Source organism: Nyctereutes procyonoides, unplaced genomic scaffold (genome assembly GCF_905146905.1).
Source record: "Nyctereutes procyonoides isolate TBG_1078 unplaced genomic scaffold, NYPRO_anot_genome, whole genome shotgun sequence".
NCBI lineage: Eukaryota > Metazoa > Chordata > Mammalia > Carnivora > Canidae > Nyctereutes > Nyctereutes procyonoides.
This window is the reverse complement of record NW_026575143.1, coordinates 2,142,378-2,169,563: the sequence shown is the minus strand read 5'-3', so window position 1 is coordinate 2,169,563 and position 27,186 is coordinate 2,142,378. Positions and strand designations below refer to the sequence as shown.

The 27,186-nt window shown below is 48.1% G+C and overlaps 2 long non-coding RNA genes across 3 annotated transcripts in view; one reads left to right on the top strand and one right to left on the bottom strand.

Moving 5' to 3' along the window:
• The window catches only part of LOC129499045 (uncharacterized), a 30,019-nt gene extending 10,816 nt beyond the window's left edge, over positions 1-19,203 (bottom strand). Inside the window, exons 1-4 of one of the 2 annotated variants that reach the window (XR_008662290.1) lie at positions 18,893-19,203; positions 16,480-16,651; positions 5,716-5,932; positions 219-886 (exon numbers count right to left, since the gene is read on the bottom strand). This is a non-coding gene — a long non-coding RNA (uncharacterized LOC129499045). The remainder of the gene's footprint in view (positions 1-218; positions 887-5,715; positions 5,933-16,479; positions 16,652-18,892) is intronic. The other variant, XR_008662289.1, reaches the window with a different exon arrangement.
• Positions 17,856-24,678, top strand: LOC129499046 (uncharacterized). Its single transcript, XR_008662291.1, has 3 exons — positions 17,856-18,267; positions 22,742-22,981; positions 23,303-24,678. It is a non-coding gene; the product is annotated as an uncharacterized LOC129499046 (long non-coding RNA).
• Positions 24,679-27,186: the final 2,508 nt, after the last annotated feature.

The following is a 27,186-nucleotide window of genomic DNA, read 5'->3' as shown; positions in this document are numbered from 1 at the left end:
CACACTAACATGAGGCCCATGCAGATATTATGCTTCCTCATGTGGAACCCATACATATATTCTGCGATCTCCATCTTATTAGATAATCATAAAATACCAGAATTTTTATCAACTCAATCTCCTTCCAACTCACTAATCTTGCACTGGCTGAGATTCAGCCAAATCTTATAGTATTGCATACCATCAAATTAAAAAGTGTGATTTTATGTTTAACTCACCTGGGAAAGGTAAAATATCTTGAAACTTAAAAATTTTGGCCAACAAAAACAGAATGGAGCGACAGCTGGTATTCTTTCCAGAAACTTTAGTTGAAAAAATGCTCTTGGAGGCAAGGTCAGTCTGCAGCTGTCTGCCGAGCCCCACTTGAAATAGGATTGACTGGAGTCAAAAACATTAATATCTACTCAGAATAGGAGAAGAGGAGAGAGGAGGCAAGGTGAAGAAACAGCTATATAATGAATCCTTCTGTATAGCACAGCATTCTGGCCGTATTTGTTTCTGTATCCTACAAGACATGTCAAGCAGCACCCTTTATATCTTAGGTAACGGGTTTACAGAGACCAAGTTGACAGGAGCTGACAGCTCACAAGGGCAAAGCCGAGAATCAAACTTGAGTCTGTGTGAGTCCACAGTCCCTGAAACGGAGAAGCAGGGGTTTACCTGGTGCACTGGCACTCACCAGGCGATGGTCTCAGTGTCGGTGTTGGTGAGAAGGATTTTGGCATCTTCTTAAGAAAGTCTTTTATCGGGATCCCTGGGTGGCGCAGCGGTTTGGCGCCTGCCTTTGGCCCAGGGCGCGATCCTGGAGACCCGGGATCGAATCCCACGTCGGGCTCCCGGTGCCTGGAGCCTGCTTCTCCCTCTGCCTCTCTCTCTCTCTGTGTGGCTATCATAAATAAATAAAAATTAAAAATAAATAAATAAAATAATATATATATATATATATATATATATATATATATATATATATATAAAGTCTTTTATCCATCGAAGGCTTTGGGGAATCCAAACAGAAGCCTGCATTTCCATCTTCACAGCTCCCCTGTCCAACAACTCATGCTCAGAAGTCTACAGTGGCCCTTCTGGTGAGCTGAACAAGGTTGAGCTGTGCAATCCTTCTCCTGACTTTGATTGCAAGGCAGCAAGCAAGATGTAGTTCATAATTACCTCCCAGATAATTGCACAACGTGTGTGTGCCTTGCAAACCTGGTCTCAAGCCATGTAGATACATGCAGAATGAAGAGTCTTTACATGATGGGATCTGCCACTACCTGCAGGACTCCTGCCACCCCAAAGGGGATGATTGAAGATAACAGGATGGGCTGTCCTGGGGTTTTGTTTGACAATCCCATACGGACACAGCCCTCCAAGAGTTAGAGCCTGAGGATCTTAAAAGGCCTTCACATTTCCGTGTCAGACAATGTTTATTTGTTTTAAATGTTCGGAAGGCCTCTACAGAGAGAACACAGCAGATTCCATTGTGTTTCTAGAAGAGAACCTGGATGTGAACCATGACAATGTAAAATTAAAACAAAAGCCCAGAGGGGAGCAGAGGTGGAGGGTCAGGCAGAGGGAGGTGGAGGAAAGCCCTGCAGCTTTTCACGGAGCCCTTTGGCACCCCTCGGAATTTTTATACCAAATTTAAGTAATATATTAAAGACATGAAGCAAATCATTTATATCCACCCGAGTCCCATAAAAAGGGACAGAAAGCACCTGGGCCTTCAGAGTCTGGCCACTGTATCTGAAAACTTCCCTTAGATGCCAAGTGCTTTGTGTTTCTCGCAGGCAGATGCTATGTAAACATCCATTGTGTTTTTCTCTTCCTCCCTTTCATTGAAGGTTGAAGGCACCAAATTTCTTTCAGAAAGTTTTAAAAATGAGTACAGGGGGCACACCTGGGTGGCTCAGTCAGTGAAGCATCTGCCTATGGTCCAGGTCATGATCCCAGGGTCCTGGGATTGAGCCCCATGTCAGGCTCAGTGGGGAGTCTGCTTCTCCTCCTCTCTCTGCCCTCCCCTTCTCTCACTGCCATGGGCTCTCTCGCTCTCTCTCTCTCTATCTCTAAGAAATCTTTAAAAAAAAAAAAAACCCAACCAGTACAGGCATTCATCAAGGCACCATATTTGAAGGGATGAACAGTGTCCATAGGCCAGCAATTGGGAGAAGTCACCTTTCCACAAGCAGCTCTAATCAGGAATGTGGGGGGATCCCTGGGTGGCGCAGCGGTTTGGCGCCTGCCTTTGGCCCAGGGCGCGATCCTGGAGACCGGGGATCGAGTCCCACGTCGGGCTCCCGGTGCATGGAGCCTGCTTCTCTGCCCCCCCCCCCGTATGACTATCATAAATAATAAAAATTAAAAAAAAAAGGAATGTGGGAGGCAGCAAGGTTTATCACTCTGGGCACATTGGACTTTCTGGTCTGAGATGCAGAAGCTTCATCTCGGGGTTAATTTTTCCTGCACTGAGAAAGTAGGTGCAGGCCCAGCTGGATGAGTGGAGGACACTCCTTGCTGGTGGCCAGGCAGCTCACCGAAGGTCCTGCTCTTCCTACCCCTTGGAAGACAGAATGTGTTTTGTGACCTTATACACTTTTAAATCTGCTTTGTAGAAGGCTCTTCCCAGAAGGCGGGGATTCTGAAGCAAAAACCACCAGTGGTCTCTTCAGGAGAAGCAGAAAGTAGTGTTCCAGTAATAGTTCTTGGCTGCAAGCCTGAGCTGTCAGGCATCCTGGGGCTCGGAGGGGGGCATCCTGGGGTTTGGAGGGGGGGCTGTCAGAGACACGAGGTGGCCAAGCCAGACTGCTTGCTACAGGATCCTGGGAAAGTGCTCTCAGCAGGCCCGGGGCACAGCCCGGGAAGGAGGATGACACTGCTGCCTTTCTGGGTAATTTTCTTGTTTCCCTCCGGGTGAGACCCAAGCCGACTGAAACGGTTAGAATCCCCATGCTGTTTTCCCAAGGAGTATTCCAATATCAGAAGAATGGAAACTTCCCATGTTCCAAAGGAAGACTTCCCAGGTACCAGGTCGAAGGTAAAAAGGTTGAATTTTTTCCAAGTGAACTAAATACCCCAACAAATTCATCTTTAAATGCATCTTTTAACACTCCCACCTGTACTCTTAAAAAACACCATCACAATGTTATTCTCCCTTAAGGTTTATGAACACAGGCTTTAGGGTGTTTCCCCCCTTGCAGGACTTGGCTGGCAATGGAAAGGAGGGTACGCTCACAGCTCCACAAGGGGCCTGGAGTCCAGACTGCCTACATGGAACCAGCTGCGGGCAAATTGGTGTGCGCCTAATTACTTCTAAAGCAAAAATCTTTATTTAGAGACAGTTATGTAAGTATTAAAGAGTACTTCATTTCAAAGGCTTGAGCTTTCTGAAAAAAAAATGTAACGAATCGTTCATTTATTCATTTAGTCAATGATTATTTCGTGGGACGGTACTTGGTAGCAGGTCTGCTCGAAGGCTCCCCGGGAACGAACCCAGAAACAGTTCTCCTGAAATGTGTGTTCTCATATTGTTGTGGCAGAAGACAGACAATAAAGAAGCAAGCAAGCAAACCATATGTGGTGTTAGATGGTGACAGTGCCGTGAAGAAAATAAGTCAGGAAACAGGACAGGGCATGTGCGTGGGTGGGGAGGCTGCCCTCTAACAGGGTGTTCGGGGAAAGCCTCCTTGTGAGGACCACATTTGAGCTGGGACCTGGAAGGCCTGGGAAATCTTGAGAAGGACCCAGGCAGGGACAAATCTGTGTGCTAGGGTGAGGGAAGAAGAAGTCAGGAAGGGGCTGGGAGAGCTTGTGGTTTGGCCAGGAGGGGAATGTAGACGTTGTGTAGGCCCTGGGGCCATTTTGTTTTATTATGTTTAATTTTTAAATTTTTTTAAAGCTTTATTTATTCAATTTAGAGAGAGAGAGAGAGCACGAGTGGGAGGGGCAGAGAGAGGGAGAGAGAATCTTAAGCAGACTCTAGGCCCTACTTACACCCCAACACGACCTCGACTCAACATGGGGCTCAATCTCACAACCCTGAGACCACACCCTGAGCCAAATACTCCTCAGCCTGGGTCACCCAGGCGCCCCCCTGTGGGCCATTTTAAAAGATGATGGCTTTTCTGTGAGCAAGCTGAGAAGCCAGTCCCCAAAGGTGTGCTAGCACAGAAATGCTTTTAGCATTAAAAGCATTGCTCTGGGGATCCCTGGGTGGCGCAGCGGTTTGGCGCCTGCCTTTGGCCCAGGGCCGTGATCCTGGAGACCCGGGATCGAATCCCACGTCGGGCTCCCGGTGCCTGGAGCCTGCTTCTCCCTCTGCCTATGTCTCTGCCTCTCTCTCTCTCACTGTGTGCCTATCATAAATAAATAAAAAAAAAATTTAAAAAAAAAATTAAAAAAAAAAAAAAGCATTGCTCTGGCTGCTGTTTTGAGAATAAACTGCTGTGAGGTGGTACAATCCAAAGCAGGCAGATCAGCTAAGAAGGTCACTGCAATGATCCAGTGGTCTGAATCAAGTCGGTGATAAGTAGTAGGTAAAGTCTGGCTCTGTCTTGAAGATAGACTTGATAAGATCTGCTGACAGATTGGACGTAGGATGTGGAAGAAAGAAAGGAGTTGAGGATGATGCTCAGTGTTTGGATCCGAGCAATTGTATTCATCTGCTTGGTCTGTCATAACAAAATACTGCAGACTGGGTGGTTTAAACAACAGAAATTCATTTCTCACAGTCCTGAAGGCTGGGAAGTCCAAGACCAGGGTCCCAGCGTGGCTGGCTTCTGGTGAGAGTCCTCCATCTGCTTTGCAGACCACACCCTTCTCATTGTGTCTTCAATGGTGGGAAGAGAACTCTGGTGTCTCTTCTTCTTTGATAAGGACACCAATTCTGTTGGCTCAGGGCTCCAACCTTACAACTTCATTTAAACTTAATTACCTTGAGGCCCTGTCTCCCATACAGTCACATGGGGGCTTAGGGTTTCAACATATGGATTTGGGGTAGAGGGGAATACAATTCAGTTCACAGCAGCTACTGAAAGGGTGAGCTGTCATTTGCCAAAACGAGACTTTGTGCCATGTGGTGAGTTGTGGAGGAAAGAGCAAGAATTCAGTTTTGGAGAAGTCAGGCTTGAGATGCCTATCTATCTGGGAAGTTGGTCATAGAGTTTGAAATTAGGGGGCAGGTCCCCAGCAGAGATATAAAATTAGGAGACTTCACCCTCTTGGCAGCCAGGAGACTAGATGAGATCACTAGAGGTGAGGAGGACTAGGCCTGAGCACCCCAACACAGAGAGTCTGGGAGTGAGGAGGAACAGCAGAGGAGACTCAGAAGGAGCAGCCAGGAACACAGAAGTGCCGTGTCCCCAAAGCCAATTGAAAATTGCATAATGAAGAGGAAGTGGTTGTACCAAGAGCTACACATCAGTCAAGAAAGAGAAGAATAAGAACTGAGTGTTGGATGAAGGTCACTGGGGACCTGGACAGTGGTGGTGGTCGCGGGTGAGGCCTGGCTGGACGTACTCATGAGACACGGTAGGAAGCACTTGAAGATGGTGTATGTGGCAGCCCCTCCCAGAAGCTATGCTGGAAATGGGGGAGAGAAACAATGTGGTAACCGACGGGGCTTGAGGGCCAAAGACGGGTTCTCTTCTGGGGGTGGGGGGGCGGATATTTTACATTGCGTTCATATGTTGGAAAGATAGAGAAAAGGGGATGAAAACTTACATCTTTCATTCTCTCACTGGCTGTTGACTGATGAAGCCTTCTCTTCTTCATTTAAAGACGGAAGTAGGGATCCCTGGGTGGCGCAGTGGTTTGGCGCCTGCCTTTGGCCCAGGGCACGATGCTGGAGACCCGGGATCGAATCCCACGTCGGGCTTCCGGTGCATGGAGCCTGCTTCTCCCTCTGCCTGTGTCTCTGCCTCTCTCTCTCTCTGTGTGACTATCATAAATAAATAAAAATTAAAAAAAAATAAAGACGGAAGTAGTCCTCTCTCCCCTACAATACCTGGGCTTGCTCAAAGCCCAGCTTTGCAACTGAGGCTCCCAGCCTGAGTACAACTTTTCCCATCTGTCCTGCCACTTGTGAACAATGGCCAGCTAGCCTTCAGGGAGTGCTGTCTGCCAGGCTCTACCTCCAATGAGTGATTCAGTGCTCAGAACACCCCTATGAAAATGGTAACACTGTTGCCCTAAATTATAGGTGCAGAAGCAGGGGATCGAGTTTAGGTAATGGTCTAAATTTATGGAGCAGGAACTAGGTTCAGCTCTAGGAGGTAGTTTCTGAAGCTCATGGTCTTAATCTTTACTGACTCAGGGAGAAGAAACGGCCTTTATTTTTTAGACGTGTCTCTGTACAACTGCTACGGCTTCTCAGCCCCCGCCCCTGGTCCCCTTCAGAGCACCCTATGGTCTCCCAGCACTAGTGCTGCGCCAGCCTCCTGTGCCCAATGACTCTTGTCTTTTCGGAGGTGTCCTTGTGGTTGATGCTTTCTGGGGAAACAGGCCTGAATCACATCCACCTGAGCTCTTTCCATTACACTCTCCTTGCTAAGTTGTATGAATGAGTAACCCTGCCTTGACTCTCTCCCTTCCGGATCAGATCCAGTAACATGGACATCTTGCTTCTGATACAAAACAGCCAGTTGTGGATGCCTGGGTGGCTCTGTTGGTGAAGCATCTGCCTTTGGCTCAGGTCGTGATCTCAGGGTTCTGGGATTGTGTCCCACATGGGGCTCCCTGCTCTGTGGCGGGGTCTGCTTCTCCCTCTGCCCCTCCCCCTGCTCATGCTCTCTCTCTCTCACCCTCTCTTTCTTTCTCAAATAAATAAAATCTTTAAAAAATATCCAGTTGCAAAACTTTCGCTAAATGCCAGAAAATGTTTTCTTTAAGGGCCCATCTGACCTCCAGGGAAAGGCATTTTCAAACAGGACAGCAGACTCCAGAGGTGCTTGGAGCCAGGTGCAACCTTGGCCGTGAACATGGGCTCATGACACATCTCCAAGGAGGCCTTCTCCTCTCCCACCAAGGGCACCTGCTCTGGTCCCACCACACCCAGTCATGGGCGCCCAGTTGCAGGTGCCGTCAGTAAGTGTTCAGGCACACAGGATCCAGGGAGAGGATGGAATACGCAGGAAACGATTCCTTTTCCTCTGCCACGACTCCCATCTTTTGTTCTTTGTGGTTTGCAGGGCTGTTTCTCTCTCTCAGGTGTCCCAGGTGACAAATCATGAAATGCCTGTTGGCATTGATTCAAACGCCATTCAGCCCTCTCCACTGAGCAAGATTTCATTCCTCTGCAGGCAGCGAGGCCCTCCGGTTCCCTCCTGTTTTGTACCAGGGTCAGGGTGGGAGCGGCACGAGGGACCATGGCTTAGGTCAAGGTGGTCCATAGACCACCCACCTTAAAACTGCTGAGGGTGACTCCTGACTCCATCCTGCCACTCCCCTCCCCCACCCCCTGCCCCGGCCCCAGGCTAACAGAAGCAGAATAGACAGGGAAAAGGATCAGAAGCTCAATTCCAAAAAGCTCCCTGGGTGGTTCTGATACACACAGAAGACTGAGGACCAGCCACCTAGAATGTGCCCAGGGAGAAATGAAAGAAAGGCTGGCCCTCCTGGGTTGTCTGCCTCCAGGCCCAGTGCAAAAGAAAGCTAGGGAAGCCCAGCAGATGAGAGGGAAGACACTTGGGGAGAAGCCTGGTTATTCCTTCTGAGCCACACACTGCCCCTCGCCAAACGTGAGGTGGATGCACTCTACAGAGTGTGAGCATGTGATTTTCAAACTTCCATCATATAGAGCAAAGAACACATTTTTAATCTTAGAGCATAAAAGATTTATAGGTCACCTGGCCCAACTAGTTATCTCAGTGTAAGTTGAATTTGGATCAAATCTCTTTTGTCTAATAGATGAGGACACTGAGGCCCAGGCAGCTTTGGTCACTTGCTCAGTCACTGAGCCAGCTAGTGGTAGAACCAGGCCTAGATACAGTCTCCTGTCCTCAGAGCTTTATCTGATATCCCAAACCTAAATAACCTTGATGAGGAGTGGGCAGATGGATTCTTGAGGGGCTTAGAGATTGATGCTGATGCCTGGGGTCACCCCAAAGCCGTGGCTTGCACATTCGGCTAACTGAGGAATCTTGTCATATATATGGTTTTGTATGCTCATATATATGATCTCTATCTCTCTCTCCAGAGATACATACAATACATACATAATATATATTGAGAGAATCCTTTCTCGAATGTCTATCACATTCTTCATCTCAAGTGTTTTGCCTCTATTTTGTCAATTTTCACCCAAGCTCCACAAAGTTCCATCATTTCCATTCTACACAGGAGGGAGCCAAAGCTCGGAGGTTAAGTAACAAGATCAAGATCACATTCCTGTGAGTAGAGAAGCCCAGAATGGGGGCGGGGTTCCTCTCATTCCAAACCCTGCGCTGGTTCCACACTTGGCGCTGGCTCCCTAAATCCAAACCCCCTTGAGACTGAACGTGGGCATTGGCAAGAGTTAACGCCTGCCTTTCCGTTGGAGCCCTGCTGAACCACAGTGCTGGTTCTAACTAGTCATCACCTTGTCTCTCCAGTGGGAACCCTCACTGGAAATGCAAATTAAGATTAAAAAGCTACTTATTGAATGCAAAGACAGAAAAAAGAAATTCAGTAGCTTTGCAGGCCATCCTTATCAGGTGGAGGCCATGCAGGGGTGGCCAGGCTGCCCATCTGAAGCCTGGGGGCCACATGTCAGGCTGCTGCAGCTGTGCCCTTAGCACCCAGCTGTGGCCCCACCACTTCTCCCCTGGGACTGCGTTTTCACAGTCGGGATTCAGTTCCCCTTGTCATGTCACATTCTAAAGAAACTGCAACTCGTGGCTTATTTGGCTTTGGGTACATTTTAGTTGCCTGCTCCTTAATGGGACCTCGGGAGCCTCCTTGCACATCCACAGACAACAGCTGGGAAGCATTTTGTCTGGGAAATGGTGAGCTTTTAAAATCTCATTTGCAGTAAGTGCATCCAAGTAAATCTCAATGACCCTGGACCTTGCTTGGCAGGCTCCCGTAGCCAACGGGCAATCCAATTTCCTTCAGTCTGCAGTGGCCACTGTTCTCTGCTAAGAGCCATTTTTTTTGGTTTTGGTTTTTGGTTCATTTTTAATGATAGTGTGTGCTCATACTATACTCGGCAGTAGAAAAGGGCATTCTGTGAAAAGAAACTCTCTTTCCACCTGACCTCTTGACTTCTGATCCTCAGTTGACTCTTCTCAGCGGCAATGGGTCTTTTCCACTGTTGGTGCATGTTTACATTTCACTTTTTAAAATTAAAAGGAACAATGTGGGGATCTCTGGGTGGTGCAGTGGTTTGGCGCCTGCCTTTGGCCCGGGGCACGATCCTGGAGACCCGGGATCGAATCCCACGTCGGGCTCCCTGCATGGAGCCTGCTTCTCCTTCTGCCTGTGTCTCTGCCTCTCTCTCTCTCTGTCTGTGACTATCGTAGATAAATTAAAAAAATAAAAACAAAAATAAAAAAATTTAAAAGGAACAATGTGTATTTCAAAAAACATGATAATGTGTGTCTAGATGCCCACAGACATTTTACTAAATGTTGATCTATTTCTTATTTAAGGCCTCACTCTGCCTCTGTCAGCCAGCTCTTGGACTCTGCAGCATTTGCCAAAGTCTCTTAACCTGGAGAGCAGGCAAAGTTCAGATCCATTTGGCTTCCTGAAAGTAGATCTGATGAAAGACTTGGTGTTGGAAAAAGCTGAATAAATGGACAAAACTGTGATTTTTAAATTAAGTCAGGATATTAGGACCTAAATGTAAATGTAAATGTTCAATGTAAAACTACTAGCACACGTGGCTATTTAAATTAAAATCATTAAACATTTAATAAAATTAAATGTAATTGAATGTTCAGTTCCTTGGTTACATTAACTTCATTTTAAGTGCTCACTAGCCACATGTAGCTCATGGCTACCACCCTGGACAGATCAGATCTAGAATACTGCCATCAGTGCAGAAGGCTCTAGTAGACAGCACTGTTCTAGATGGCCCAGCAGCTCGTCTTCACTAGTCTCCCATGGAGACATTCTGATCTTCCTACAGGCTGGTGAATCTTCACAATCTGCTTTACTTCCAGGTGCTAAGCCAACATTTCCTCTGCCTACAACATCCATTCCATCCCTTCCCATCCACACCTTTTGCTCAACTAACTCCAGCAAGATCTCAACTGAGGAGTTATTTCCTCCAACAAAGCATTCCTAACCCCTGAAAGTCTAGATTATGGCTGCCCTTTCGGCTGTCCCAACAGCACCGTCTGCTCTGTCATTTCCCCATCACAGCATACTTTCACTATGTATTGTGAATATCGGCTTGTCTGTGTCTCTCATTTATCCATTCACTTATTCATCGAATGGACATTTACTTATGAAGCACCAGACACTGTGCTAGGCATGGCGATTCTCTGGGGACAGGCACAGCCTTTGTCTCACAGAGCAGCTGTACCGTGTGAGGCAGGAGTCACAGCAGTCTTGTTCACAGTTCATTCCAATCTAGATGCCTGGCACATAGTAGGTGGCTCAACGTATTTGTTGATAGGATGAATGGAACATTCTTCAGGAATGGGCTGTTATAACATGTCCGTCTGGATGGGGGCTAGGACACAGATAATGTGTAGTAAAATGAAATTGTCAAAACCTATGATTACTGTGGTGAGTTAAATAGTGGTCTCCCTAAAAATTCCTGTCTTCCAGAGAACCTCAGAATGTGCTTTTACTTGGATATAGGGTCTTTGCAGATTCAATTAATTAGGAAGATGGGCCCTAAATCCAATGCCTGATGTCTTTATAAGAAGAGGAGAAGACACACAGAGAAGACATGAAGATGGAGGCAAAGATTGGACTGATGCATCGACAAGCCAAGAACTGCCAAAGATTTGGTGGAGCAGCTAGAGGTGGAAGATGCAAAGAAAGATGCTCCCCTAGAGCCTTCAGAGACTGTACAGCCTCCCAGTGACTTGATTTTGGGCTTCTACCCCCCAGAACTATGAGAGAATAAGTTTCTGTTGTTTTCCACCACCGAGTTTGTGGTAATTTGTTATGGCAGCCCGGCCACCAAATGCATCTTCATGTTTGCCTCCATACTGTGGAGTGGAATCCTCTGTTAGAAGCACAACGTGGATCAAGTCTACCACCAGGAACAGTCCACTGATACGGTGCTTTTGCTTTTGTTTTGAGTATGTAAGATACAGTCCTATCTGTGTAAGAAAAAGATGGCATGTCTATGCTTAGAGTGCCCTGTGTGTGCACTCACGCTCAACAGGCAGGAAAACCTCTAGAAAGAGATTCCGAACTTCCAACAGTGCTTAGCTGCGGAAAGTGGAAGTGAAGAGCAAAATCCTTCAAAGGGAGGGAGCTCACGTTTTTATTCCATATACCCCAGCATTACTTTGATTTTTTTAAAAAGCAATAATCTTGTATTACTATTGTGATTTTTCAACCACAAAAACATTGAAACCATTTTGATTAGCGGAGGGTCCCAGCCCATCTCACCTGTGCAATAGCTCGTTTCTAATGGGCCTGAGTCTGTCTCAAGATAATCAGTTTATCTGTGTGTCAGGGAGGAACGGGGTGAACACAAGACGACTAGCGGACCCCGTCTTTCCGGCGATCCGACCAGACCCTCCCAGGGGTGCAGACCTGAGCCTGCTCTCCCGCCCCAGCTTGCTGCGTGCTGCCTGCGACCCCGCCCCACCCCGGGCCCCGCCCAAGCCCGGACCAGACTGCACCCACCAGGAGCCCAGGCTCCGCCCCACCGAGCGCAGGCCGGTGGGTGCTGGGAACTGAGGGCTTTTCCAGAGCGCTAATCCTGGCAGTGCCCTTGGTGAACCCATGAGTCCAATCAGCGGACCCTGGGGGCTGCCAAAGCCGAGATTCCTGTGCAGACAGAGCTGCAGTTCGGTCTCCCAAGGAGTCCAGCAAAGACGGAAGGAACTGGGCTCACCCGGGAGTGGGGTGTCATTTATAAAGCTTTTGATGACACGATGTCCCCCATTTCAAACCCTTATGCATCTGGGGGAATGCCCGGCGCACAGCAGCACCTTTAGGAGATCTCCTACACACCAGATGGAATAAGGACCCAGTGACAAATGACAGACCCGGCTCTGGCCCATTCACCCCGGTACCCTCAGATGCCCAGCCATGGGCTTGGTGGGCACCGGGAAGCAGGAAAGGACAAGCTCCCTCAGGAAACAGTGCAGGCCTTGTAGGGGTGGCACAGAGGGGACCAGAGCCATTCTTGCCATGCGGCCTTGGGGCCTTCAGAGGACAGTGTGTCCCCCACCCTGTGCCCTGCTAGGATGGTGGTGAAGAACGGAGGACACACCTCCCGGGAGCCCTAAATGTAAGTGGGGATGGGAACAAGACTTTTCCTTTCATATCACAAGAGGTCACACCTGTGGACCAGCCTGTATGCAGAGCTACAGGGCTCAGCGCTTTGCTGTGTGCATCAGCCTCTGCATACCCCCCACTCCAGAGGGGGACAGAGAGGTTATGCTCTGTACACCGTGGTCACACGGGGTGAGGGAAATGTCTTCCCCATCACCGCTCCCTAATCTGTGTGTCTGAGTACCAGGCCCCAAGCTGTTCCGTTTCTCATTTGTATAGGAGTCTACTGCCTGTGCCTATGGTAGGAAAGCAGAAGGCCTGCTCTCACCCCACCTTGGGGGCCAGACAACTCATTCACAGTAACTTCCCAGTTCACAGATATAGGGGAAAATCCTCGAAACAAAAACTCTTGGGGTGCCTGGGATGAGCATCTGCCTTCGGCTCAGGTCATCATCTCAGGTCCTGGGATGGAGTCTGCCATCTGGCTCCCTGCTCAGGAGGCATCCACTTCTCCCTCTGTCCCTCCCCCTGCTCATTCTCTCTCTCTTTCTCTCTGCCTCAGATAAATAAAATCTTTTTAAAAACAAACAAAAAAAGTCTTGCACTTATCTCTGTCATGAAGTGATTTTCTTTAAAAATGTAAACCGAGCTTTTTCTATTTCCCTAGTAAGTGATTGCTGTCCTAAAGCGAACTTTCTCTTGAACTGAGCCTTCCCGTGGAGTCAGAGTTGGAGCCACAGTCAGTCCTCAAGGAACATGGGAAGGTTGGCAGAGGGTCCAGCACAGTTGCCTCTAGCCTTTTGGGTCTTGGGCATATAGAGTCTTTTCCTTTCTTCAGCTGACTAGATACTGACGTTCCATTCTGAAGGGCATCTAGAGGAACAATTGTACACAGGACGTATGAACGTCACACCTGTCGTCAATGAGCTTTTGCTATAACGTGCTTTTTTATGTTTCCAACTTTGTCGTTCTTATAATGTATTTCCATATATTTCCCACCATTTAGGTTGTAGCTAAATAAGTGAACAGTCAGGATGTACCTTCCCGGGATCCCTGGGTGGCGCAGCGGTTTGGCACCTGCCTTTGGCCCAGGGCGCAAACCTGGAGACCTGGGATCGAATCCCACATCAGGCTCCTGGTGCGTGGAGCCTGCTTCTCCCTCTGCCTGTGTCTCTGCCTCTCTCTCTCTCTCTCTCTCTCTGTGTGTGACTATCATAAATAAAAAAAAAAAAGGATGTACCTTCCCAGTTGGAAGTCATCACAAACTTCAGTAAGCACCCCTTCACCCCCAATTAACTTCATGGTGGAGCATGCTGCCAGGAGGAAGATATTTGGGGCCCACTTCAATCCTTCCAACTGTTTGAGACTACCTACGTGGTCTACTTGTGAGATTGGCCTCAATTGTAAACCTGGAAAAGCACTCACATCAGAATAAATTAGCCATGTGAGAAAAAATGTTTTAATTTACCATGGTACTGAAATTGCTTTTAAAGATTTAAAAGGTGGAGATGGTGATAATTAAATGTGCTAAAAAGGAAAAGAAAAACAAAAGCCTAACAGGCACTCCATAAATGCATCTATAAGACAGTAGACCTCAGCCCAGAAGAGACGGGAACACTGGTAGTGTTCAGTGTGATTGAGCTGTGGCCCGTGGGGGTTGGGGGGCAGGGGGAAAGAGCTTCACCCTTGCAGCCATGTGACATTGCTCTGTTAGGTAGACTGAGGCATCGCACTGATCCCTCCAACATATATTTACCGAGTGCCAACTATGGACCAGGGACTATTCTAGAGTTTTGCGATGCATCAATGAACAGAACAAAACCTGCTGCCTTCAAGGAACGTACATGACAGCAAAGGCAGAAATCAAACAATAAATACAGGCCACTTGGATAGTGTGCCCAAAGATGATAAGGGTCATGGGAAGAGAAGGAGAGGAGGGTAGGGGAGATGTGGCATTGTTCCAGGGAGGGGCTTACCATTCTAAACAGGAATATTTAGGACAGGCTTCACTGAGAAGGTATATTTAGGTAAACAGTTGCAGGGGTTGAAGGAACAAGTGGAATGAATAGCCCGGAGCAGCTACAGGTAGCAAAGGCCTGGAGGCCAGAGCGTGCTGGGATCTGAGGACAAAGGGGGTCCTGGCAGCTGGAGTAGAGTGACAGAGGGCAGTGTGGCAGGAGCTGCGGGTGCGAGAGGCAAGGGAGTGCGCTGTGCGGGCCTGGGGGCCTCTGCAGGGAAAGACCTTGGCTTTTCCTCTGGGTGATGTGGCTGTGGGAGGGCTTAGAGCAGGATAGCAAGGCTGGCTCACGTTCTGAGAGGGCCACTGGGCTGCCAAGTGCAAAAGAGACTGAAAACGGACCAGCACCTGGGCAGGTGGACCAGAGTGGTGGGCGCTCACCTCAGGACGGCAGGGGAAACAGGGAGATTCTGGATCGATTCAGTGGGGTGAGTCAAAAGCACATCCTGGTGGATTTGGATGCAGAAGGTGAACCAGAGAAAGGAGTCAAGAATGATTCCAAAGTTTTAACCTGAGCTGGTGGAAGTGCAGCGCTGCCATCCATGCAGGTTAACTACAGCGTCAGAAATTACCCACGTAGCCTTGTCTGTATTCTTTAGTAGCAGAAGGCTGTAAGGCTCTTAAAGATGCGTGTCACCTGAATTTGCCTGAATCCTTGTAAAACAGTATATATAGTATGAACCAAATATCATATGCTTGTTGCAAACTGCCAGGACCCTGGCAGAAAAATGGAAATTTAGAGACCATTCTTGACTCTTGAAAGTTTATACTAAAGAATGCATGGTACATTATTTTTGATGACATAATTTCCAGAAGTTTTATTTCCACCTAAACCTGGTCATAGAAACTAATAAATGAGCATGAGATAAAAGATAACATTAAGAACATTCTTCTGTTTGAAGCTACATATAAACTGTGACAACACTGCATCTTTTAATCTGATTTTCAAACTGTAATCTCAAAAAATAAAAATAAAATGTAACCCATTTCCCAAATGAAAATGGACATTTGCTTTTTATGACAAATGCAGAAAATGAAGTAGACTTCAGATCCCAGATTTTCCTTTTTGGAATTGTGTGTCAGTGGGAATACAGAATGATAATAAAACTCTATAATGTATAGTATACCCTGAGGGAGGCCTTTTTTTTTTTTTTAGATTTAATTACACATGGAAAACACTGAAATAAGTTTAAAGTATACAGCCAGATATGGTAGATCTAAAGAGGAAATAAAGGATATAAAGATTATTCTGAAATGTGCTTTTGTATTTTAAATTTTTTTAATTCTAGGTTTTTGAAGTAAGGTATAAAATGATATAACACTCAGTCTCCGAGTTGATAAAGTGAATCCTGATGGACTTCTGTGGCTGTAGCTGTAACTCCCCAAAATACAAATAAACAATGCCAAACTCTAGGAGCATATCTGTTTGTTAAATACAGCCATTATGATTGTTGAAATTATTAATTTGCCTACTATCACCTATGGATTGGGAAATTGTATTTAGTACATTTGTACATAGCATGTGTGAATGTCAACCTGCAGTCACATGGACTGTTGTAAAATGCTCTTTTGTGTTTTCAGTTCTAACTCACTCTTTAAACACTCCATGTACCCCTTTGGGCTAGACTTCTGGAGGCAAATGGCTGAGCTCTCACTAATTATGTCTCTTCCTCACTTGTCAGCCCTTTGAGCAGTCCCTCTGGCTGTGGTCCTGTGCTCAGTGGCAGGTGGCACTCCTGTCATGACCCCCGGCCGTCCTGTCCCCGGGGCATCGCAGGGGAAGTGGAGCACCCGGTGCAGACCTCGGGAGGAGGGGCCACGTTGGCCCAAGGCTGCACAGGGTGAAGCCAGGGGCAAGAAGAGGGACGGATGAAACTGCTTAGCAAAGCAGAAGACCTCCGTGCCCCTCACCGAGCTGTGTCCCCATTACACATACTGCTTCTTCAGTTTTTGTCTTGTATTTATTGTCTTTAATACCAGGTTTGCTCTCCAGTCTCCCATTTCCATGTCATTGTCTTAAAAAAAAAATCAACTTATCATGGGTGCAGATGCCCCCGTGGGAGTAGTGTCTTTGAACCCACCTCGGTTCTAGGGATGTTCCAGGGGCAGCAGTCCAGCCAGCCTGGTAGGAGTGTGAAATTTGCAATGAATAGCCCCAGATTTCAGCCTGGGCCTTGCTGCTCACGAGCTTCCGAGCTTCCGAGCTTCTGAGCACCCTCATCTGCAAAACAGGAAGATGCATACCCTCCCTCCCTACCGTGAGGGACTAAGGGCCTGCAGTAATGGCCACCACATGATCAGTGCCCTTAGTAGCAGACTGCTGCCTCAGGGGCGCTTGGAGGGCCTTGTCACTCTCAGAACATGATTCCTGCTCCCCGTCTTGGGCTGCAAACCAAGGTGCCCAGCAGTGGGGGAGCAGCTCTGGGGATAGCAGCCCAGGAAGCGGGTTCCTTTGCCTTCTTACCTGCTGCTCTGAGACTCCGTGTCTTCATCTAGAATTTTAGAAATGACAGTAGTCCCTGCGAGTGACTGCAAGGAATGTGAGCACTCTGCAGACCTTGAAGTGAAGGCCCAGAGCAGTTGCTTGGAGGAGCTGGCCAAGCACTACTCAGGCCCCACCCACCACGTCCCTGTCCTGGGGCCCAGGCCTCTCCAGGACTCTGGGGATGCCATACAGGGGAGGCACATCCAGACCAACAACCATGAGGTCGACTGCATTGACAGGCACCGTCCTGGACAAAGACATCATTATGTGGGGCCAAATGCCTCCCTTTTCCCATTGTGAAACAAGAATGGTAACCATCCAAATTTATACGGTCGACCAGAGAAAGGACTGGCTGAGGACTCCTTCCTCTGGACCTGTCCATCTGCTCCTGCTCCTGGGATTTCAAGCCACAGAGGGGCTCAGCCCAGTGGGAAAGGCAGCCAGAGCCATGCCCCTTCCTTCTCGCGGATGATGGCCCCTCACTGTGCTGTCACCCCCGACTGCTCCGCTGCTGACCAAGCCTCTGTCCTGACATGGACTCTGCTAGCGGCTGACGGGCTGGATCTACAGACGAGTTAGGATGTAGCAATGGCTTTGTGCCCGAGGAAGGCCATGCCTCTAGTTCCACCTCAGTGAAATGTTGAGGCTGGAACAATCATCTTTTGTATTAATTTATACGTTTAGCCACTAAACCCAGTCATCAAAAAGTGTCCGCAAAGCCACAAAGTGTCACCCAAATATAAAGTGGTGCTTTGATTGCTGTAGCAGCCTATTGGAGTTGGATGGATGAGTGTTGTTTACTGGATTTCTCAATCTCTTTCTCTTCTAAAAGTGAGTGCTTTTAGGGAATGCAGGGTGTGAGCTTGTTTTCAAGTGCAAGGGCCTCACATTATTTTTAGTATTTCACAATTGCCCTTGAAATAGACACCTGGGCGGGCCCGGGCGGGCCGGGGCGGGCCGGGGCGGGGCGGGGGCGGGGGGTTTGTCCTCACACCAGGGCTGGGAATCATGGATTTAATCACTTGGGAAGTAGCATAAAGTAGGGCTGGGTCCAGGCAGACTTGAAAATCTTGTTTGAATTTTTGTTCATAACTCTGTAAGCTACCCACATTGTCGCTCTGCTGGTGTTTTTTGCTCTGGGGACCTGATCGAGGTAGGGGTGGGGAGGAATAAGGTCTGATACACATGACCGCCCTTCAGTCAGGTTCTCTGTGGACGGGGTTTTTTGTACTCCGTTGTCAGCTTGACAAGGAGGACCCAGCTTTCTCTTTTCGCTTCAAGCTGCCTCGAGGTACCCATGAGTGCAATGTTTCTTTGCTTTAACCCTCGGAACTGTGATTGCCCAAGTCCCCAGGGGAAAGCCTGAATCCAGAACACAGCCGTGGTGAGTGATCAATCAACGAAGTATGCGGGAGCAGGGAACAAGGAACATATCTGGTTATACCCAGGTCCCATGTTAGCATGTTCCTTTTTAGCTCCTTCTATTGGGGGAAAAAAAATCTCTTTTTTGGCTTTCAAGTGTGGGTCACGCCGGGCACTGCTTGGCCAGTCCACATTCCCGGCAGCGTTCCCAGCCAGTGCCCGGCTTTCTGGAGCAGCAGTGTGAGGGACCTGGCTCAGGCTCCGTCCCCAGCCTCACGCCCTGGGTGGGGGGTGAGGAGGGAAGGCAGGAGCCCGCGTCTCTCCGAGCCGCTCTGGCTGTGAGCACGCAGGGAGTCCAGATCTGCCTGCCAGAGCTCCCCAGACCCGTGACCCGGGCCCCAGGCCACACCTGGGCACCCACTCGGGGGCCCCCTCCCTGTCTCTCCTGTCTGCCACCAAGTGGCTTCCATCACTCGCAACCATGTTTCCACGGGGGGGGGGCAGGCTCTCCTGCGCTCACGGGAGTCCACGGGTGTCCGCAAGCGCCCGCAGCAGGGAAACCGCCACATGGGAGACAGACTTGCCGACAATTCAATTCGCGAATGAAAGAGTAACCACGTGGGGCGATGGGCAGTAGAGGAACTTACTGTGTCGATCGTCCCACACAGGCACAACAGGCACGAATATCAGATCATCACGCTGCACGCTGAAAACGAACGCAGTGCCGTGGGTCGGTCGCTTCTCCTCCGCACCGGGGAAGCAAACCCTCCCGGGGCGTGAGGTCGCTTCGCGGGGTCCTCCGGTGCCGGCCGCTCTCACTCACAGCGTCCTGCAGCGCCGCGGGCCTCCTCTCCGCGCTCCGGCCCGCGGCCCGGCGGGCGTGGGGCAGCCGCGAGACGAGCCCGGGGGAGCGCAGCCCCGCGGCCCCCGCGGGCCCGCAGGCAGCCGCGAGCACCGGGCGGAGGACCGGCCTGGCCCCGCGCCCCGCCCCGCCCCGTGGCGCTGCAGGCTCCGCGTCCGTGGCGCCCCCCGCCGGCCGGTCCTCGCGCTCGGCTCCAGCCGCCCTAAGCCGGGACCTGCGCCCGCGCGCCGCGCCTCGTGGTCCTTGCCTCCGCGCTGCGCCTGCCCGCAGGGCTCTCGGCTCTGACTCTGGACCAGAGGCAGCTCCGGATGCTGCTTCCAGCAACAAGTATCGCGTGTGGATGCAGATGCGGGTGTTAGGGGTCGGGGGAGCCCGGAGGCCGGGAGCCGCAGGTGGTAACAGGACCCCAGAGACGGCGCCGCTCCCATCCCGAGAGAACGCGTGGTCGTGGCCTGACCCTCACTGCAGCCAGCGAGATGGCTGCTCCCAATCCTTTCAAACAAAGGAGCAGGATAAAAACCTTCAAACCGGGAAACCTGGGTGGCTCCGCGGCTTAGCGCCGCCTGCGGCCCAGGGCGCGATCCTGGAGACCCCGAGGGAGTCCCGCGCCCCGCTCCCTGCCCGGAGCCTGCTTCTCCCTCTGCCTGCGTCTCTGCCTCTCCGTCTCTCTGTCTCTCTCTCATGAATAAATAAAATCTTAAAAACAAAACAAAAAACCTTCAGACCATTTTCCACCTCACACGAAGATGCTGGCTCATCCTTCTAAACAAAAGTACTTTACAATGCCAGTTCTCTGTTTGAATATCACAGTACCTTTCTCTTTTTTGTTCTTTTTATTTTCATCAAAGCAATATGTATACTTGGCTTCAAGACATAACATTTCTTTTTTTTATTTATTTTTATTTATTTATTTATGATAGTCACAGAGGGAGAGAGAGAGAGAGGCGCAGAGACATAGGCAGAGGGAGAAGCAGGCTCCATGCACTGGGAGCCTGACGTGGGATTCGATCCCGGGTCTCCAGGATCGCGCCCTGGGCCAAAGGCAGGCGCCAAACCGCTGCGCCACCCAGGGATCCCTTTTTATTGTATTTTTAAAAGATTTTATTTATTTATTCATGAGAGACACAGAGAGAGAAAGGCAGAGACATAGGCAGAGAGAGAAGCAGGTTCACTGAGGGGAGCCCCATGTGGGACATGATCCTGGGGTCTCCAGGATCACACCCTGGGCCGAAGGCAGACACTCAACTGCTGAGCCACCCAGGTGCCCCCATGATGAGGATGTTTACATAATTTGCACAAGATGCCACCAAGAACAGTTGGCAAAACGTGTAATGAGAACAGAGTTTCAGTGTTCTGAAGGGGCTTGCCATCCTTTATGTATGCATAGTTATAAAATATACCCCAAAAAGTCATGAGGTAAGCAATCATATACACCAGACAAAACCCAGCTAAGTTAATACCAGACTCCCAGCATCCATTGATTTATAATGGCACTTTTGACTATTCTCAAAAATGTATAAGAATTATAAACATTGGGATCCCTGGGTGGCTCAGTGCTTTAGCACCTGCCTTTGGCCCACAGTGTGATCCTGGAGACGCGGGATGGAGTTCTATATCAGGCTCCCGCATGGAGCCTGCTTCTCCTGCTGCCAGTGTCTCTGCCTCTCTCTATCTCTCTCTGTGTCCTCATGAATAAATAAATAAAATCTTAAAAAAAAAAAAGAATTATAAAAGTTGACAACATGGAGAAATGTGGTTTTGCTGAGTCTCTCTGTTTCTTTAATTTTCTTTTAGGCTTCAAATCTTTATTTTTACTTATTGATTGATTTTAATATTTTATTGGTTCTTAAAAATTACCATGGTAGGGGCACCTGGGTGCTTCAGTTGATTAAACGTCTGCCTTTGGCTCAGGTCATGATCCCCGGGGTCCTGGGATGGAGTCCCACATTGGGTTCCCTGCTCCATGGGGAGCCTGCTTCTACCTCTGCTTCTGCATGTTGCTCTGCATGCTTATGCGCACTTTCTTTCTGTCAAATAAATAAATAAAATTTAAAAAATTATCAAGATAATAAATGGGCACTGGATCAAAGCCAAATAAAACATGAGCAGATAAAGTATAAATGTGTCCTCTTAACTCCCCACCACCAGCTTCTCCACAAAAAAGTGTGCTCCCTCTAAGATCTTGAGTAGTGATGTACATGGCAAGCAGTCATCTGGCCAGAAGGCAAGAGAGCACACTTGTGAAGGAGTAAGCTTTGATGTGATAGAGACCTGAGTTCAAAGTCTTTCTTTGCTATTGTCAGAGCTGAGTGGCCGTGGGCAAGCTCCTTGGGCTCTGAGCTCTGGCCATCCTGCTTCCAACACATTGATGATTGTGATGTCTATCACACAGGGTCACCTGAGTGCATCTGGCCACAAAAACCCAGAACTTTGGCACTCCCAGAAATCCTCTCTTGCTGACCACCCAGCAACTGAAACTCAGTATGCTCTTCTCAATCCAACTCTCATGAAAGGATGATAACTTTTAGCTTGTGTATATATTATACTTAAATTTTTTTTAAAAACATGAGTAGCATTATAGAAAAGAGCCCTAAAAAAGCCAAATGCTATGTGTCAGTAGTGGAAGTTAAAAAAAAAAAAATTAAGGGGGCCTGTGGATGGCTCAGCTGGTTAAGCATCTGCCTTTGCCTCAGGTCATGATTTCAAGGCCCTGGAATCAAGCTTCTCATAGGCCTCCCTGCTCAGGATGGGGAGTCTGCTTCTCCTCCCTCTGCTGCTCCCCTCCTCGTGCTCTCTCAAATGAATAAATAAAACCTTTTCTAAAAATTAAGAAAACAATGGTTCTTAACCAGGAAAATAAAAATTTTGAGCAAACTAGGAAGTAGAGTTTTAGCTACAGTATTGTCTTGGCCCAAGGATGTGCACACTCTGCTCTATAAACAGAAAAATAAACACAGACGGCAATTTGTGGAACTCTTCTCAGCAGAGGCTCTAAGTAGTAGAAAGATTGCACATGTGAGAAATATTACTGAAAATTAGAACTGTAATTAACTTGCAGGGTGAGGATAGACACAGAAACCATGTGAAACCAGATGGACATATGCATAGCCAGGAATCACAACAAACACTTCCTTAGCCAAAACTTGTATGGATTATAAAAGTCTCCAAAAATATCCTTCAAAAATCCTTTTCTGGTGATTGAGGAAATTGCCAGAGAAATAGGAAATCCTTGAGAAGCTGGACCAATGGTTGTGCTGAGGTCTGGAAGGAGTCAGGACCGCTGATTTGAGTGTTGGGATCACTGCCCAGTGCCACAAAGTAAAGAGTCTGAGGTCTAGGTCTGCATGTGAAAACACCCGGCCCCAAAAGGCCTTCAGAGCCTACCTCTCAGCCTTTCCTCAACCTCGCTGTATGGTGCTATTTCCCCTCATGTCCTACCTCAAAGGCCCAGAGCCTGTTTCTCCCAGCTTTTTTCTGTGCTTGTCCTTGGAAAAGGATATGGCAAACTCGTTTGCCCTGGTGTGTGACAAGTCTGTCACCTGCTCTCTAACAAAGCCTAAACTGTGGTCACAATTACCAAGGCCCGTAGAAGTCCAGATTTTTGTATTGAGCTTTTCCTATTTTTATTTATTAGCAACCAACCAATTCCTGTTAAAATACACGTCCATGGAGAGCATTTGGCTGACACAACACACGTTGGAGGCTGCACACAGATGGAAAATTGGAGTGATATGTCTGTAAGCCAAGGAACACCAAAGATGGCCAGCAATCCACCAGAAATCCAAAAAAGCCAAGGAAGGATTCCTCCCTATAGGTCTCAGAAGGAGCACGGCCTGGCAGACACCTGGATTTTTTACTTCCATCTTCTAGAGTGGTGAGACAATAAATTTGTGATACTTCATTACAGCAGTCCTAGATAGTCCAACATAGAGTTTGGTATTTTATGTCCTCGGTAGCATAATATTAGCCACAGAGGGCAGCTTTGCACACCATGTTGGTGACCACCAGCTGTTGAGATGGCTCTGTACATATGGCCTCTCACTGAAAGGGAGCACAGGGCCACGTCAAAGCAGTGGAAGTCACAAGTGTACACAAAATCAATAACTGAGCCTGGGTCTCTGGGAGCCAGCAGGGCATCTGGCATCATGAAGTGGCTCAAAAGTGATTTGATTTCTGTTTTCTGGTTCTTTCTAAGGTCTCTGGCCCAGACTCTATTGAGGATTCACCTACTGGACAAGAAACTGTAGGAAGTGCACCCCATCACCACCTGTCCAACACAGATCAAGCCCACCAGAGGTGGCGTTGGGTGGAATTCAGCACAGTTACACACGTACTCCTGCCTCCAGAATTCATTCACACCTTCAGACAACAGTCTCAATGAAAGCAACTGGCTTCATGGAAATAGGGCTTCTGGATTGACAGCATTTTTACCAAATTCCTCTCTGAGCTGGATCCAGGTAGATTCATCTTAAAAGGACAGGCCAAATCTGGTGAGAGCCCGAATGAACACAGAAGACACTCATGGGGGAAGGTGTGTCTGTTGCTGAAGAGGGGGTAAGGCAACCCAAAGGAGCTCTATGGGATGGTGACAAGGTCCAGGCAGAACAGGAGCCTAGGAGAACAGGACAGGGTGTTCAAAAGAGAAGGTGTGACAAAGCAAGCGTGCTGGGGTCTTGTCCCTTTGGATTCTGATCTTGTGGCCCAGGGGTGGAGGGCTGGCTTAAAGAAAGAGGACCAGGCCAGACAGCAAGAGAAACAGGACTCGCTGTCCCCTCCATAGAGCTAACAAGGATTCTCCCTGTGTCTTTCACGGGCAAGGATGCCAGATAAAATACAGAATACTCGGTTAGAGCAGAATTTCAGATCAACACTGGATGATTTTCAGTATAAGTATGCAAATACTGCATGGGACATACTTATGCTAAAAATGTACTCATTGTTAATCTGGAACATTGATTTAACTAGAATCTTGTATTTTTATTTGCCAAGTTTGGTAATCCTATCCCAGGCAACAAAGCAAGTACCTCCTGCGGCATCACACATCTCGTCAATACTCAATATATATCCACATCCAGGAGAAAAAATCTACAGGGCTGCAGAGAAAAGCAGGGCTATTTGAACAGGCAGAAACATGGTAAATTAAGCTCCTCTTCCTGCCTCAAACAGCTTGAAGGTCATGGTGATGACAGCCCTTCAGAAACTCAATCCAAACAGTCTTTCTTTTTTTTTTTCCAGACCAATTCCTAGTAAGTTGCAGGAGATTTCAACGTCTTTCATGATTACTAACTGAAGACACCATCTTGAACGTAGCTTGCAATGCCAGGAACGTGGTTTGGGTCTCGGCCCAGTGCAGTTTTTCCCAGAGCTATCATAAGGAAGTAGTCACGAAACAAAATGAATCTATGGTTGAAAACTGCAGAGCTGACCCACAATATTTTTAATGTGTGGAACTAGCTGGCAAGCTGAGAGCCCGAGAAAACAAAAAGAGCTGCTGGCTTCTTTGAAATGCCCAGATCCTCAAAGTGTGGCTTTTCCTTCATGCTATTAGATGGGTTCCAATGGGCAGAGGGTCAAGCTAGGCACTTCCAGCGGGGGGGTGGGGGGGTGGGGGGTGTTGGCAGACACAGGGTTTGGCTTTGACAGCTTCATTTAGAGGAGAAGGGGTGAGCCAGGGAAGGATGGGTGGAATGAGAAGGCCACAGCCTGTCCTTGCCTGGGTGTGGCGCCTCGGAGCTTGGCTGCCTTCCATTCCCTGAAACAACCCTGTGATGTCGGCATGTTTCTCCATTTTCCATATGGAGAAGATAAGGTTTGCTAAGTTACCTGATGGAGTAGAATTCAAGCTTAGCTACTTTCAGTTTATGCTTTATTTATTTATTTATTGCATTGATAATACTTTCACGAGGTTCAAAATCCAAAATGTGCTTAGGGAGGGAGTGAAAAGTTTCTCCAGGTCCTAGGCTCCCAGCTCCCCTCCAAGGAGATGATTGGTACTGTGCATTTCTTACGTGTGCTCCTAAAGAGCTTTTATACATATGTCTTTGCTTTTCTTTTTTAGACAGATGATAGTTTACTGTATATACTATTTGGCTATTCTGACTGAAACTAAGCTCTTAAAAAAAGAATGATTTCCCATTATAAAATTTAATGAACTAAAGATAAATGGAAAGAATAAAATATCAACTCTTGTCCTAATTCCCAGAGGCCACTGCTGCTGGTGGTTTGGTACCTTACTCTAGGCTTTCACATAGCTCTTGTACCACAAGAGCTCCTCTTTGGGCAGAATTAGGGACAGAAAGGCAATAGGAAGAAGAGAAGAAGAAATAGAAGCATATAACTTGTCCAGAGTGTGTGGGTGTCATGGGGGCCAGAAGACATCGGTCCAGAGAGGCAGTGAACGTTCATTCATTCCTTTGAGAGAACTTTTTCCTTTTTGAGTTCCAAGTACTTGCTCTGTGGGAATACAGATCCTATAATAAAACAGAGAGTAGCGGGGAAATAAGTCAACATAGCATTTCAATACTGTGTGATAAGTGTTAAAACAACAGGAAGCCTGGGGAGCTGAAGAAGCCAGATGATAGGACGGGTGACAGGGCTGGCTCCCCAGGAATGACACGTGAGCTGAACCTTGACCCCTCACTTGCAGGGGTCAGGCCAGGTGATGAGCAAAGGAGGCATTCTCATGAAGAAAGGGATTGCAGAATTAGAGATTACAACAGGAATGGGAAAAGACAGGAAGGGACAGTGTGGAATATGAAAGGAATTTTGGCTTTATCTTGAGGTAGCACGAAGCTCTTGGAAGTCTCAATGCAGGAAACTGATGAAACTGGATTTGCACTCTGACAGTGGCCAATTGTGGCTGCTGGTTGAAAATATATCAGCAGCAGCCATGGAGGAGGGGAGTCTAGAGACTGGAAAATTAGGGCACTGCAGCACATTCGCAGGTGAGAGAAGATGGTGGCATGAACAAACACTGTGGTGACCCTAAGGATGGAGGGACTTGGACGGATTCTAAAGAGGTTATGGATGTAGATTTGGTGACTGACTGGGGATAAGATAGCTCCCAGAGTGAGATTTGAGCATTTCTTGACTCAAAATTCTGCTCTGGCTCAACATTTTTCTACAAAAATGTTTAGGCTTCTGAGGTTGGCATGCAGATCCTCAGGGACATCATTTCAACCTTCCTTTATAATTTTCTCTTTCTTCATCTCTCTCCAACTTCTACTTGAGACATAGTGGAATGCTGGTCCCTCCCTTTGCCCAACAGGTGGGTCCTTCTCCACCCATCTCCCTCTGATCTCATCCTTCAAGCCCAGTTCAGTGTCATCTCCTCCAAAAAGCCTTCCAGACCTGCCCTTCTTCTTCCCTTCTAGTCATTTGGAACTAACCTAGGATCCACTAGCACTTTCTACATGTCTGTTTTTGCAGAAGTATCTTCGCTACACTACAAAGTTAAAGGCTTCTTGAAGACAGGGACAACAACCCTCTTGGAAACTCAAAGAATGTCTGTTCAATTGGAATTAACACTCACTGGGAAAGTTCGGAGTCAACACTTGTAAAGTAAAGGAGAAGCAGTCAGGCACAGGGGATCTATTTGGGTAAATGGAATCAGACTTACAGGAAGACCCCAGACACAGGTAGGATAGGCAAGAGCATAGTTAATGTGAGAGTCACGATCTCAGGCCCAGGACACAGCCGGATGCCCTGGTTTTCGGTTCCCTCTTCTGTTAAGAAGCAGACATCCAAACATTAGTAGACCATGAAAAGAGCAGGACCAGGGGACAAGGTCTTTGGGAGGTGCTTGGAGTCAGACCCCAGCCCCATGGTTTCATGAAATGCTTTGCTGGCATTCAATAACTTGCCATCCCCTTCCCAGAATAAGAACATGCTTTTTTCTCTTACTCTCCTTGAGATCTTACTGTCAACTTCTGTGACTTAGAGGAGCCTACAGCGACCACATGTTAGGCTGCCACTGCCAGGGGCTCCTATAACTCAGCCTCAAAGCAACTCTTTCTAGCTCATCATTAAAAAAAAAAAATCAGAGTGAAGGGTAAGGGAGAGGAAGTATCCTGAGGACAT